The 13,826-nt window shown below is 38.1% G+C and overlaps 1 protein-coding gene across 1 annotated transcript in view; it reads left to right on the top strand.

The window, feature by feature from the left end:
- The window catches only part of LOC149542258 (binding protein), a 153,767-nt gene that overhangs the window by 122,874 nt on the left and 17,067 nt on the right, over positions 1-13,826 (top strand). The window lies entirely within an intron of this gene.

Genomic DNA, 13,826 nt, shown 5'->3' with positions numbered 1-13,826 from the left:
ATAAGAATTAATGTAGAACAGTGCTGATGTTCCTACATTGAGTAGTTTCTCACAAAGCGCAGTGCTGATAACCTCTCCTCAAAAGATATGTTCCTTATTACTAATGATTTGAAAAATGAACTTGTACATCTTTGGTTCAAAATCACTGGAATCCTTGAGACCGAATATTCTGCTGAAAAAATTAATCAAGTCTTTGTATGCTGGCTTGAAACTGGATCTATGAATGGTTTTAAGCCATCTTGAGAAATTACTTCTCTTGGAATCCAACCAATAGAAATTAACACATTTCTGATAATTTCCCTTGTTTGCATTCCATATTTCCAATGATGCTTCTTTTGTCAAATTCACACATTTTGCACTCTATGGTACTTTGAAAATTTGTTCAACAACCTCAGGATCAAGACTAATAATGACATTACTGTCTCCATCCTTGATCATTTTAGACTTTGGACTAAAACACTTTGCACATCCTAGAACAAATTCTGGTTCTAGGGCAGCCATAGGAAATGTAGATACCAGATGAATATTACTCCTTTTGATGCGTTTCATTTCATGATTAGCAGGAGCTTCTATTCTTCTCAAGAAATCAATCATATCCACATGCCTGATCTTTGTATCTGACACACTGTCAAGAATAGACGTGACATGAGATGGAGTTGTATGAGCCAATTCTTTATAATATTGATGTTTTATTTTTCCTTTCAATTTTATGGATGAGGGCATTTCTTGTGCTTGTGCTGCAATATGAAAATCTTCCATAAAAATGTTGATTCTTTATCAGCAACAAAGTTTTGGAGTATAGATTAGACACTTCAAAGATCTAGTGTAATGATCTTGAAAGGAGATAATATGCATATGTAAGGGCTGAAATATGACTTGAGAAGATGGAAACATGAGGTAAAAGTGAGCTTTATGGATTTTCTTTAAGGCATAAAAGTTGAATGCATGGGAATGCATGCAAATGATTTTTTTTGACTTTTAAAGAGCGACTTCAAGTCAAAAACAGGTTTTCAACATGTCATTGCATGAAAAGTGAATTACATGTATATGTGACATGTGATTGAGAACGAAAAGTGACATTGCATGTAAATGCGGATGGAGGGTGAGTTTAAATGTAATTGCAGTTACTTTAACGTGTCATGTTCCAGCAATGAGTCACTGTCTCCCCTTTTGTTTTACTCGTCTCCCACCTAGGCAACTGATTTGGCAGTTGACACATCACCAACTTCATCTTATTCAGCATTTCCAACTAAGTCTTCTTTGAATGTCGTTCGTCCCTTGACTTGTGCACAGTTTAGCCTTCTTGGGACAACTCTTGAAGGCTAGCACATCAACTGTAATGCCTTATGATGGGGACATTACAGTTCGCCCCCCTTGAATTCACTTGTCCTCGAGCGGATTCAATTCCAAATGCTGAAGTAGCTCCTCGTGTTCCTAGGTTGCATCTTCATTGGGTAGATTTTTCCATCGCACCAAATATTCCCTGATGGTCCTCTTGCAAAGCACTCGCTCCCTCTTGTCTAGAATTGCTTTGGGAATCAATATCAATTTTCCTTCATCATCAAGTGGGGGTAGCTCCGTTTGAGGATATCACATTTTGCTCGATTGCCCTTTTAAGGTGATACACATGGAACACATTATGTACCTTGGGGTCCCTTGGTAATTCCAACTCATATGCCATTGCCCTAACTCGCTTGATCACCTTAAAGGGGCCTTAATAACGAGGCTTCAACTTCTACGCTCCACTCCTCTTAGGAGAAGATTGTCTATAGGATTGCAACATGAGATACACTATCTCCCACCACAAATGAACGTTCTATCCTGTGCTGGTCTGCATATTGCTTCTGCTGGTTTTGAGCCATAAGCATATTATCCCTTAGTGGTCTCATGATGTCCTAGGTCTCCTGCAACCATTCCCTCGACCTGGATGCCCGATTGTCACTGAAGAGCAACTCTAAGAAATTCGACACATAGTAGCCATAAAGGGCCATGAAAGGTGTCATTTGTATGGACATGTGGTGCATTGTGTTATAGCAATATTCACCAATATGTAAACTTTTCACCCACCCCCTTTGCTATTTGACAACATAATTACATAAATAGCCTTCAAGCCATTTATTCACCACCTTTGTTTGATTGTCTATTTATGGATGATAACTAGTGCTTGTGATGCAGAGCCACACCTTGGAAAGCTCAGGAGGAATACTCACTCAACTGAGTTACTTCAAGGGGCACGACATCAATCAGCCGGGATCGAACTCGAACCAAACTCAAGATTGGATTAATCAGAATATATAAATCTCCATAGTTTATCTTCACCCGCACACCAAGATCTTTAACCTGGAATGTCCTCAAAGAAAATATATTTGCACTTTTACAAGAGAGACCAAGATCGAATTGCTACCAAACTCCATAGTTGATTATCTATATCCTTTCTAAGGCAAAACTGAAACTTTCTCTATTACCCAAATTCGAATGCCTCTCTTACATAGCCAACCGGCTTATTTAAAACTGACTCTCCTTTTCTAATAAAAGGATGAGAAACGTTTTTTTTGTCTTCTATCCAAGAAAAGGATAAGAATCCGAAACTGCCTACTACCTATTATTGGAATCTGACAATCATGCAGTAGGCCACATTTTAAATATCCACGTTTTTTTCGTCTTCTATCCAAGAAAAGGATAAGAATCCGAAACTGCCTACTACCTATTATTGGAATCTGACAATCATTATCTATGAATTAAAACTATTCTAATTTAAAAAACCTATACCTGGTCCTAGGTGGCTATATCTGGAGAGCTCATCGAACTGCTACTCTAGGTATGCCACCACATGTAGGACGTTTATTGAAAACATTAAATTTAAATATTGAAAACATAAAACATTTCTTATTTTATTTCCCGCTCTGCTACTGCAGCATACTCCCCTGTAGAATGAATCTCAAGTCCTCTTGAGATGATGTGTTGTAGAAATGAATCTCATTCTTCTTTCGAACTTTCCAATTTCTTTGAACTCGGATGAGCATATCTACAAGAAAAACAAAAATAATATCCAACTTCTCCACATTGTAGCTTTGATTCTTTAATGCTGTAAATGTCACAGAAAATTCTCCAGCATGATTCACTATACATGATATCTGCATCCCTGCATAAACATTATTAGAAGAAAACATATCATCAGCATTAAGATTATTTGAGTTCTCTTTTTGAATATGAGCTTCCTTATACACCATGTAATGTGCATCTATCTTAACCATAAACTTATCTGCTTCTTGACTATCAACCAGTTTCACATCTTGAATCTTAAGAGTCGTATTTATCTCTTCTTCCTTTATTAAACATTCATCATCATCTTGATCTTCTGTAGTAATCTCACTTTCAAATATCTCTTTCTTATTACAACTTTGCTCAAGAACAATAATAGTATTGCACTCTTTCCTTTCTTCTTCAAGCTGAGTTTCCATACTACCGCCATGCCTTTTCCATTCTCCCACAATGGCTGCAAATTTTTTCCATAAATTAGATTCTTCTTCAGAACTCGCTGTTACACATTCCTTAGCTTCATCTTCATGCCATTCCTCTTGACATTTTTCTTCATTATGCATATTTAAGGCTTCATCAGTTGCCTCCAAAATCTTTTCCATAGGAGTACCTTCCAGCATTGTACTCTTCTCTATTTTCAAAGGACATGCTACTGTTCCAATCACAGATTGTTTGCATTCAAATCCAATAGGGCTTGTCTTGTTACTGCTCTCATCAAGAGATACTTGTTGCACTTCTTGTTGCTGCACTTTGTGTTCTTGCTGCACTTCTTTCAACTTAGCTTTATTCTCTTTCAACTTAGCGTCATTCTCCTCAAGTCTCCTTCTCAAATTGTTTATCTCCTCTTCTATCTTGCTTAGCTCTTCTCTTTGTTTTCTCCTTTCTTCTTTCTCTCTTTTCTTCTTTTCCTCTATCTCCTTCTGTTTAGAATCCTTTCTCTGTCGATACCTTCTAAAAAGATACAATAAAGCTGCTTCTTCTTGTCCCATCATTCCTCGGCTAGGTTATTTTCTTCTTATCTAGTCTCTTGGACTTCTTATCAGACTATTTCTCTCAATCTTTCACAATCACACAAACATATACACAACTACTTTTTCCCAAACCTTTTGCTGAGCTCTGATACCAAAAATGATGCAGAGCCACACCCTGGAAAGCTCAGGAGGAATACTCACTCAACTGAGTTACTTCAAGGGGCACGACATCAATTAGCTGGGATCGAACTCGAACCAAACTCAAGATTGGATTAATCAGAATATATAAATCTCCATAGTTTATCTTCACCCGCACACCAAGATCTTTAACCCGGAATGTCCTCAAAGAAAATATATTTGCACTTTTACAAGAGAGACCAAGATCGAATTGCTGCCAAACTCCATAGTTGATTATCTATATCCTTTCTAAGGCAAAACTGAAACTTTCTCTATTACCCAAATTCGAATGCCTCTCTTACATAGCCAACCGGCTTATTTAAAACTGACTCTCCTTTTCTAATAAAAGGATGAGAAACGTTTTTTTTGTCTTCTATCCAAGAAAAGGATAAGAATCCGAAACTGCCTACTACCTATTATTGGAATCTGACAATCATGCAGTAGGCCACATTTTAAATATCCACGTTTTTTTCGTCTTCTATCCAAGAAAAGGATAAGAATCCGAAACTGCCTACTACCTATTATTGGAATCTGACAATCATTATCTACGAATTAAAACTATTCTAATTAAAAAAACCTATACCTGGTCCTAGGTGGCTATATCTGGAGAGCTCATCGAACTGCTACTCTAGGTATGCCACCACATGTAGGACATTTATTGAAAACATTAAATTTAAATATTGAAAACATAAAACATTTCTTATTTTATTTCCCGCTCTGCTACTGCAGCAGCTTGGGGTAATTTCAATGCCACATAATCTGAAGAGTACCTACTAGAACGAGCTCATGAACCTATTGTCTCGGTCATTGACAATGGTCCACAGTAACCCATGTAATGTAAAGATCTCCCTAAAGAAACTCTCAGCCACTTGTACTGCTGTATAAGTCGATGGAATAGCTATGAAGTGAGCAAACTTGGTCAACTGATCCACCATCACGTAAATGCAAACTTTTCCCAGCATCCTAGGTAAACTTGTGATGAAGTCCATTGATATACTGTCCTACTTTTGATCAGGTATAGGTAAGGGCTGTGATAACCCCCGAAGACAAGAGTGTTCATGTTTATTTTGCTGGAAAACATTACACTGCCTCACATGCTGCAAAACATCCATCTTGAGCGTTTTCCAAACAAACCACTCCCTCACCTACTTGTATGTCTTAAAGTATCTATGGTGTCTTGTCATAGGTGAGTCATGAAAGGCTCTAAGGATTTTCCACCTCATTGTAGAACTGAGTACTAACCATATCCTGTTCTTGTACATAATCAATCCATTCACAACCATATACCTCTCATCCTGGATAGTACCATCTATGATGCCTGTGGCCCAATCATCTCTAGCATTAATTTGCCATAATCAACTCTATCCAGTTATCCAATAATGCCCCAATTGCACACAACTATGGTCAGCGAGATAATGCATCAGCAACTACGTTTTTCTTCCCTTTAACAAAACCTATATCAAAGTCATTTGCTTGTAGCTTGCTGACCCACTTTTGTTGCCTATCATTCAACTCTTGTTGCCCAAGGAAATGTTTCAAACTGTTATGATCTGTCTTGACCATAAACTTGCTGCCAATTAAGTATAGTTCAAATTTAGCCAACACATGCATGATGGCTAACATTTTCTTGTTGTAAATATTGTAACTCCGCTTAGCCCCTCTCAACTTCCCGCTCTCGTAAGAAATCAGGTGCCTTTCCTGCATCAGCATTGCTCCTACCCCCTCCCTTGAAGCATCACAATGTAAATCAACGGGCATAGTAAAATGAGGAGTGGCCAATACTAGGCATGAGCTCATCAACTACTTGAACCTATCAAAACATTGCTGAGACCTATCTGTCCACTCAAAAGCATCCTTTAGAGTTAAGTCGATAAGGAGAGCTGCTGCCTATGAATAACCCTTCACAAAGCACTAGTAAAAACTACACAATCCCATGAACCCTTTGAGGTGTGAAAGGTTCTTGGATAGAGGCCAATCCATGATAGCACGAATCTTCTCTGGATCCACTCCAACGCCCTCTATACTGATGATGTGTCTGAGATATAATAAGTTTGTTATGTGAAATTCACACTTCAACATTTTTGCATATAACAATTCCCTCTCAAAGATGCTCAAAACTTTGTTTAAGTGCTGCAAGTGCTCCTCCTCCTGTTGTAAATGAGTATATCATCAATACAAATCTCCTTAATTGGTCCTTGAATGTCTTGTTCATGCATGACTGGAAATTTGCTGGTGCATTGGTCAATTCAAAAGGCATGACCAAGAACTCGAAATGTCCATAATGGCACCTGAAAGCCATCTTCTCTACATCCTCATCTCGGACTCTAATTTGGTGGTAGCCGGATCTCAAATCGATCTTGGAGAAGTAGCATGCCTCATGCAACTCATCTATCAACCCATCGATCCTGGGTATGGGATACTGATTCTTAATGGTGCGCTTATTAAGCTCCCTGTAATTAATGCACATCTGAAACGTCCCATCCTTCTTGACTAATACCGCTGCTGAAGCAAAGGGACTATTGCTTGGCTTGATGTAGTCCAATCTCTAGAAGCTCCTCAATGGCATTCTCTGTCTCCTCAATGGCATTCTCTGTCTCATCCTTGTACCTCTTCAGATGCCTATAAGGTGTAATAATAACTGGTTTGACTCCCTCTAACCCAATCACATGATCCATTCCCTTGTCTAGGGATCTCCCTGCTGGGATATCATCAAACACTTTAGAGTGTTTGGTCAGTAGATTCTGAATCTGTGGCTGGTACTCATGCTTTTGCTGCATACTCTCCTTTGGCATCAACACAACTCCTGCTGCCCACTGCACTTGATCATGCTGAATTAGCCTCTCGATGCGTCTCAAAGGTATCATCTTAAGCCCCTTATCTGTAAGAGCTCTAATCGCCAGTTTCCTCTTCTGATGCTCAAACTTCAGATCCATCCAATCCAGGTTGAATGTGAACTCATGTAGGGTCTTCATCCAAGTCATGCCCAGAATGCAATCATAATTGCTCATGGGAACCACATAAAATCGGCTTGTCATATCACATTCTGCCATACGAAGATGCATATCATTCACTACCAAAGAGTTGAGACGCTGATGTACACTAGCCATCATGACTCTGAAACCTCTATACATATCTGTTTGGAGCACCAACCTATCAACAAATGTCTCAGATATAAAATTATGTGTAGCACCTGTATCTACCAAAGTAATCACTCGCTGCCCTTGAATAGTTCTCCTCACACGGAAGGTAACAGCTTGTTCATCACTTGATAAGCAGGCTATTACTTTCCCTTCAGCTACTTCGTCATCCGTAGTCTCACCTCTGCTGTTTTCATCTTCTGAATGGCTGTCATCTTCTTCTAATAATGATTCTTCCGCTGAAAAATTTCCATGTTGGCTGCCTTAGCGTTGAGAGCGCATTTGTGAGATAAATCCCATGGTTCCCTACAATGAAAACATAACTTTTTTCTTCTAAGTTCGTTGAGCTGATCGCTGTCCAGCTTTTTAGTTTCAGCCTTTTGAGCTTGTTCTTTGTGGAAGGGCTTCTTATCTTTGTCCTTTTTAAAAGTGGAACCGTTAGAATAAAATCTGTCCCTAGATGTGGTTGGCTCCATGCCCCTTGCCTTTTTAAGCCTACTGCAATGTAGTTGAACTAAGTCCTTTGATCCATCCTCTTAATGGCTCTATGAGACCCTTCATGAAGAGCGTTAAGAGCCTGTTAGGTGCTATATCAGTCACTAGGGTGCTAGCCTTTGAAATTCAGCGATATAATTTTCAACACATGTCCATTGTTTCAGTTGTGCTAACTCTTTAAAATGCATCTCAGGATCCTTGTTATCGAACGTTTCAATCAATGTTTCTGTGAAGTCAATGTATGAAGTAATTTGGTTATGCCTCAAGGTAATCATACCATGATTCCACCATTCATGCACAGGTCCCTCTAGGTGTAAGGCTGCAAATTTGATGGTATCCTCTTCTGACATAGGATTCAACTGAAAATACAATCTAGGTTTTGGACCCAAGCCCTTGCGAGCATCTTACCTATTCCATTATAAGAAGGAAGGGAGAATTTGTTAATCTTTCTTAGCAACTCAGCATGTTGACCCCTATTGCCAACTCTTGGCATGTGTTTCATCCTTAGGTCCATGTAATCATGTAGGGTAATGGCATCTCAAAACTCGTCTCCTTTTGCTGCCCATTCTATCTTCAATTGGCCTTGTACATCCTATAGTTGCACCTCTTGCCCTTGCTGGACTTGAACTCTAGGAGGAAAATTTGGGATGCTTGATCTCGAGCAAGTGGTCCTTGCTAGTCTAAGCACTCTACCAAAATTATCAGCCATCCACGTTCCTCTATTTGGTCCATTTTTGTCAACTTGGCGGTCTATATTGTTCACTGCATTAACCCCACCATTGTTACCCATATTTTGTCCTCCATTTACTCCCCCATTCTTATTTGCTACACCATTAACCCCAATGTTATTTGCTGCATTATTGTCATTTACATTCAGATTGAATCCCATTTGTCTTGCCATCATTTGCATCATGAATTCCATACGTTGTTCTTGCCATTGCGTTCTTTGTTCAGCCAACACATTCCCTTGGTTGATGGTTTCTATAAACTGTTTGAACATACGTCCTCTGCATTTCTTTCACCCATATTCTAGAATATCACTTCCTTGGAATTTGTATCACTAGGTTCTGTTGTCGACAAAATTACAAAATAGCTGATGGGTAGATTAGCATGTTGTCGGTGAAGTTATAAAATAGCCAACGGGGTTGAGTCACCCCTTCGGAATGGTATATGTACAACTTTGGATCATCATTGGAAGCACTATGTAATCCCTTCGGCATATATGCGAATAATAAAAGTACTGCTGTGTTACATGTTCTTGTCTATTGTTTGTATGCATTAAACTATTTACCTCATACAGTAAACAGGTTCTATTTCTACTTGCAATGAAGTTTCACTCTCAAATTCTTGGTCACTTTGGCTCCTAACCTATCGTGTTGGTGTATTTCGTAGATTGTAATTGGCCCTATTCATTCTCCAACAACATTGATGCAATCAGTCACAACGTGTTCCATAGGGTGGAAAGTCTTAAAGCCCTGATAGCACTGAAATGAGCCGACCTCAAGCCTGCTTTATTTTGGTTCATTTCCTAAGAGGAACCAGCTATTCCTTGAGAGCTCATCCCTCTGTTTTCAATTGATGTTTGGGGACTGGTGGAATAACTCAGAGAGTGTCCCTTATTGTAAATTTTAATACTTTGAATGTTCTTGCAATATAATACAATAACTAATACCCATGCAACATGGCAGGCAAGCAAATGGAAATCAAGCTACGGCAAACATAACTAAGTGCGAACATATTTGTTAATTATAATAGTTTTTTCCATTTCTTATTGACTAGTTAAACAATTCAAAGCCAAACAATAAACATCCACTACTTGGTCACCCACAGACAACTGTTGTAGCAGCACAGATACCTCTTCCACTCGTTCTACAGTAGGTGCCACGACTTAAGTTACTAGATGAATCACAGTTTGCTTGTGTTGTCATTGTTCACCAAACTCCTACGACCTAGATGCTATCTGAGAGCAGAGTTATTTCCTCTTTACAATGTTTGACCCAAATTGATGCTTCTTTTCATATCACATGGCAACCCCACCAAGCTCCCATCGATTAGCGCAACCTGCTACTATGCCTTCCAAACCCAACATCGTGACTAAAGGGTGTGGCAACCGACCCCTAAAAGCTGTTCACATGAAGCCCCAAGAGCATCTATGCGATGGCGTCAAGGCTGTTAGCGTGCAAGCTGATCATCTCACACACTTGAAATCTTGTATTGGCCTCCTTCCACCTTATTTCCAAACTCCTGCATTCTCTTCTTTTCCTGATATCTCTTCCCTCCACCCATGTCCATACTTATCCTACCATTCTCACCCGTTCGCATGCCCAGGAGCAACGCTCAATGCTAATTTTGGTATGTGCGGTTACTTCAAATGTTCCAGCAATGAGTCATCGTCTCCCCTTTTTTTTACTTGTCTTCCACCTAGGAAGCTGATTTGGCAGTTCACACATCACCAGCTTCGTCTTATTCAGCATTTCCAGCTAAGTTTTCTTTGAATGCTGTTCGTCCCTTGACGTGTGCGCAGTTTAGCCTTCTCAGTACAACTTGAAGGCTAGCACATCAACTGTAACGCCTTACGATGGGGGCATTACATGAGTAGATTCCTTACCTGTGACATTCCATGTCCTAAAAGAGAAATTTTTGAGCTACATTTCTTCCATGGTTCACTTCTTACTCTTTGATCCTTAATCATTAGTAGATCCTACCATCTACATGGAACTTAAATTAAAATTTCATACTATATGTTTCTGTACTGGTTGCAAAGTAGCCCTATATGGTTTACTATTTAGGCTTCAGTGAATACATGGGAATGAGTTTTTAAGTTCCTTCTGTATTTACTATTTTGTTTTCCACCTTATAAATTTTCTGGAGTCATAATTTAGAATTGAAAATTGCACTAAAGGTGTTCTTACCTGGTGCTCCTTTTCTTATGTAAGCAAGGGCATATAAGATGATGTCAAACTTCACACTTGGGAGTAGTAGCTGTGATCAGAAAATGGTTTGTACATATAGTCTTTCCCACAGTTCTTCTGTCTGATACAGACCCAAAATGTAAACATTCATCTTTTAACATACAAGTTAAAAAAATATAATAAAATGTCTGATGCAGACCTGGAATGTAATCATTCATCTTTTAGAATACAAGTTATAAAAGAAAAGATAAAGCACAACTGCAAATTGTAGAATATGTTTATTGTTGCTTATGCTGCAGCATTCTTTGTGCTCATAGAAAATGTGGATTGATATCGTTGCCCACAATATGATGCTTCAATTGATGCCATGTTCAATGACATACACTAGGCATCTTCATGTCATGCCATTGAATATCCTCATTGTGCTAGGAAGTTAGAACCCAGATGCCCGTGTTGAGTGAGGACATGATACAGGGCTTTTGGAACATTGAACATGATTTGGGTATTCTCCATATGTCCTATTTTAAATGAGTATATGATACAAATGGATAAATAGAAAGGGCTCTGTGAAAGCGTGCAAGATTTCATTTGTCTATTTCATTAACTTTGCCAAGTGTATTAGCTAACCTGAAGTGTGTAATTAATCACTGATTCACTTGAATATCTCCTTTGATTTGGAGGCACTCTTTGGAAAGTAGGAATTACTTAAGAGGCACTCGTTGATATCTTGACTTGAGGTCAATTTTGATGAAATGTTTATCTTTCTCCACATGTTTCGTCATGTTGTTTATTTGAGGAATATATTTCTCATTTTTTACAGGGATCTTGTTGTATGCTCTTTTGTCAATGTAAATATAACATGCTATCATATCTTTCTTTTGCATCAATTTAGTGAGACTGCAACAATGTGAGGCCCATAGTCATGTGCGACCCTACTTTATCAATTTCTTAGTCTTGTGTGTGATTTCGTCAATTCTTTTAATTGACCAAAATCTCTTTTTTTTCCAACATAAAACCAAATTTTGAGGAACATTCAACAAAGTGTTGAGGTTTACCCAGAAATAAAATAAACAGCAATAATAAAAAAACAAAAATAGATACAAGAGACACAAGATTACCTTGGGGAAACCCTTCCACTTGAAGGCAAAAAACTCAGCCACACACAAATATCACTTTTATCGATCAGGAAAATGTTTGAGCACAATGTTTTCACTTGATGCGATACACCCATACACAAGTAATCATACAAATATATAGAGTTTGAGAGACTCTTCACATCACAACTGAAGGTTTCTTGAATTTCTGAAAACAAGTCTCTTCATAGTTCTATATGGATGCCTGTGTTAAGATTATAGCTACAGTTGGATTGATTTAATCATAAGATACAATGTTAATATAATATATCACATATATATAATAATATTATATATATATCTATATATTAACTAATAATGATTAATAATAGAGACACGTCTCCTCTTATATTTATAAGAGATTGGGATATGCATTTGGAAAATACCAATAACAATGGCAGTGTATTACATTTGCAGAAACCAATCCATGTTACTCAACATGGTATCAGAGCAAGGCTTAAAATATAAGTAATTTTACATATTGGTGACAATAGACTTTCACACAAAGCATCGAATAGGAAAAAGGAAGAATCAGGAATTTGAGATCAGTGAACAATAAGGGAGATCAATGATCAAACCTTCGAATTATTTCCATTGTATATCATTCCAGTCTTTTGTTAAATTAGATCTCTTTAAACTTTATGTCTATCTAATTAATCATAGCTCTGCCCACTTATCTCATTTGTGCCATCGATAATCAAAGCTTTCTATTATATGCCTGCCGCTGTTGTTTGTAGTGACTGAATGTTTGATATCTTTATCGGGCACTAAATAATTCACAGCATCTCCAATGCCACGACACTCACATAATATTTGGTCACCGCTGCCATTCTCCCTTTATCTGTATATGTCATTCATGTACTCCAATCGACTGGTTTGAAGTATGATCTTTGTCTTATGTGGCTCATATTGCTGCTGCCTTCATCTCTCACTTGTCTATCATAAAGCTTTTGAGGAATTATGCTTATCGATTCTGGTAACTTTCATCTCTGTGAGTTCACTGTAACATATGCTGACTGGATATAATAGTGGTTAACGTAAATTAATGTGGGAAGAATTTGTCTTTGATTTGCTATAAACTGTGATCGATTACTTCTTGTCATGCTGCTATGTCAAACTAAGAACCACAACATTCTTCAGATTAACATATTTCTGGATCGCTGCATATATATAAACATTTTGTTTGCCCGGTTGAATATAGTTTTGATTGCTCCACAAGTGACAATGCACTCCCTTCATCAAATCTTCATTTAAAGACCATCTGATTTGTTCTACATTATTTTTATGAACTGGGAATCAGAAATTGAATCGAAAAGCAAGTGCGGAATTATTTTCTTTGGGGTCAGAGTTCGTTCTCCATCGACCTCTCCTTCAGGGTCTAGGATAGGAGGAAAACCCCCCTTTTCCCCTCCTTTTATAATTCGCTCGTTGTTTTGGGTTGATGGTCTAAACCTTCCTCACAGAGTTCTACCATGTTTTCAGAAATGGTTTTCTATTTTCTCAATTGCATCCCAATTCGCGTTGCTTAATCTAAGATTTGGTTCCCCCAAATTCTTTCTTCGAAAGAAACTCAAAGCTGAATTATACTCCCTTGTCAGATCTCGACACAAAGGTTTTCTTGTAATAATTCATGCCAAAAGGAAACTTTATATCACCTTTACTGAAGTTGATTTAATAAATGCCCCTTCCCTTTTAATGGGGTCTAAATCGCCTTAGTGGTTATATCAAGTGTACGATGAGGTCTAGAATGTGGTCGCAGTAAAGAGAAGCTATTAAAGGGAATGTGGATCAAACCACGAAAACCATATAAAAGTATCGAAAGTATAGTGCGCTCTGTTGTCCTACATTTTGTCAATGCAGGTAACAACATGAAACTTTTTCAAGCTAGTTTCACGTCTCTCTAAGTTGAATTTGATATTCAATTACTTAATGTTGATCGATCGATCAATTTCAATTTGTATA

Source organism: Cupressus sempervirens, chromosome 8 (genome assembly GCF_028749045.1).
Source record: "Cupressus sempervirens isolate cs-2001-9-10 chromosome 8, ASM2874904v1, whole genome shotgun sequence".
Lineage (NCBI taxonomy): Eukaryota > Viridiplantae > Streptophyta > Pinopsida > Cupressales > Cupressaceae > Cupressus > Cupressus sempervirens.
Note: the sequence above shows the minus strand (reverse complement) of the source record. Positions and strands in the feature narration are given on the sequence as shown.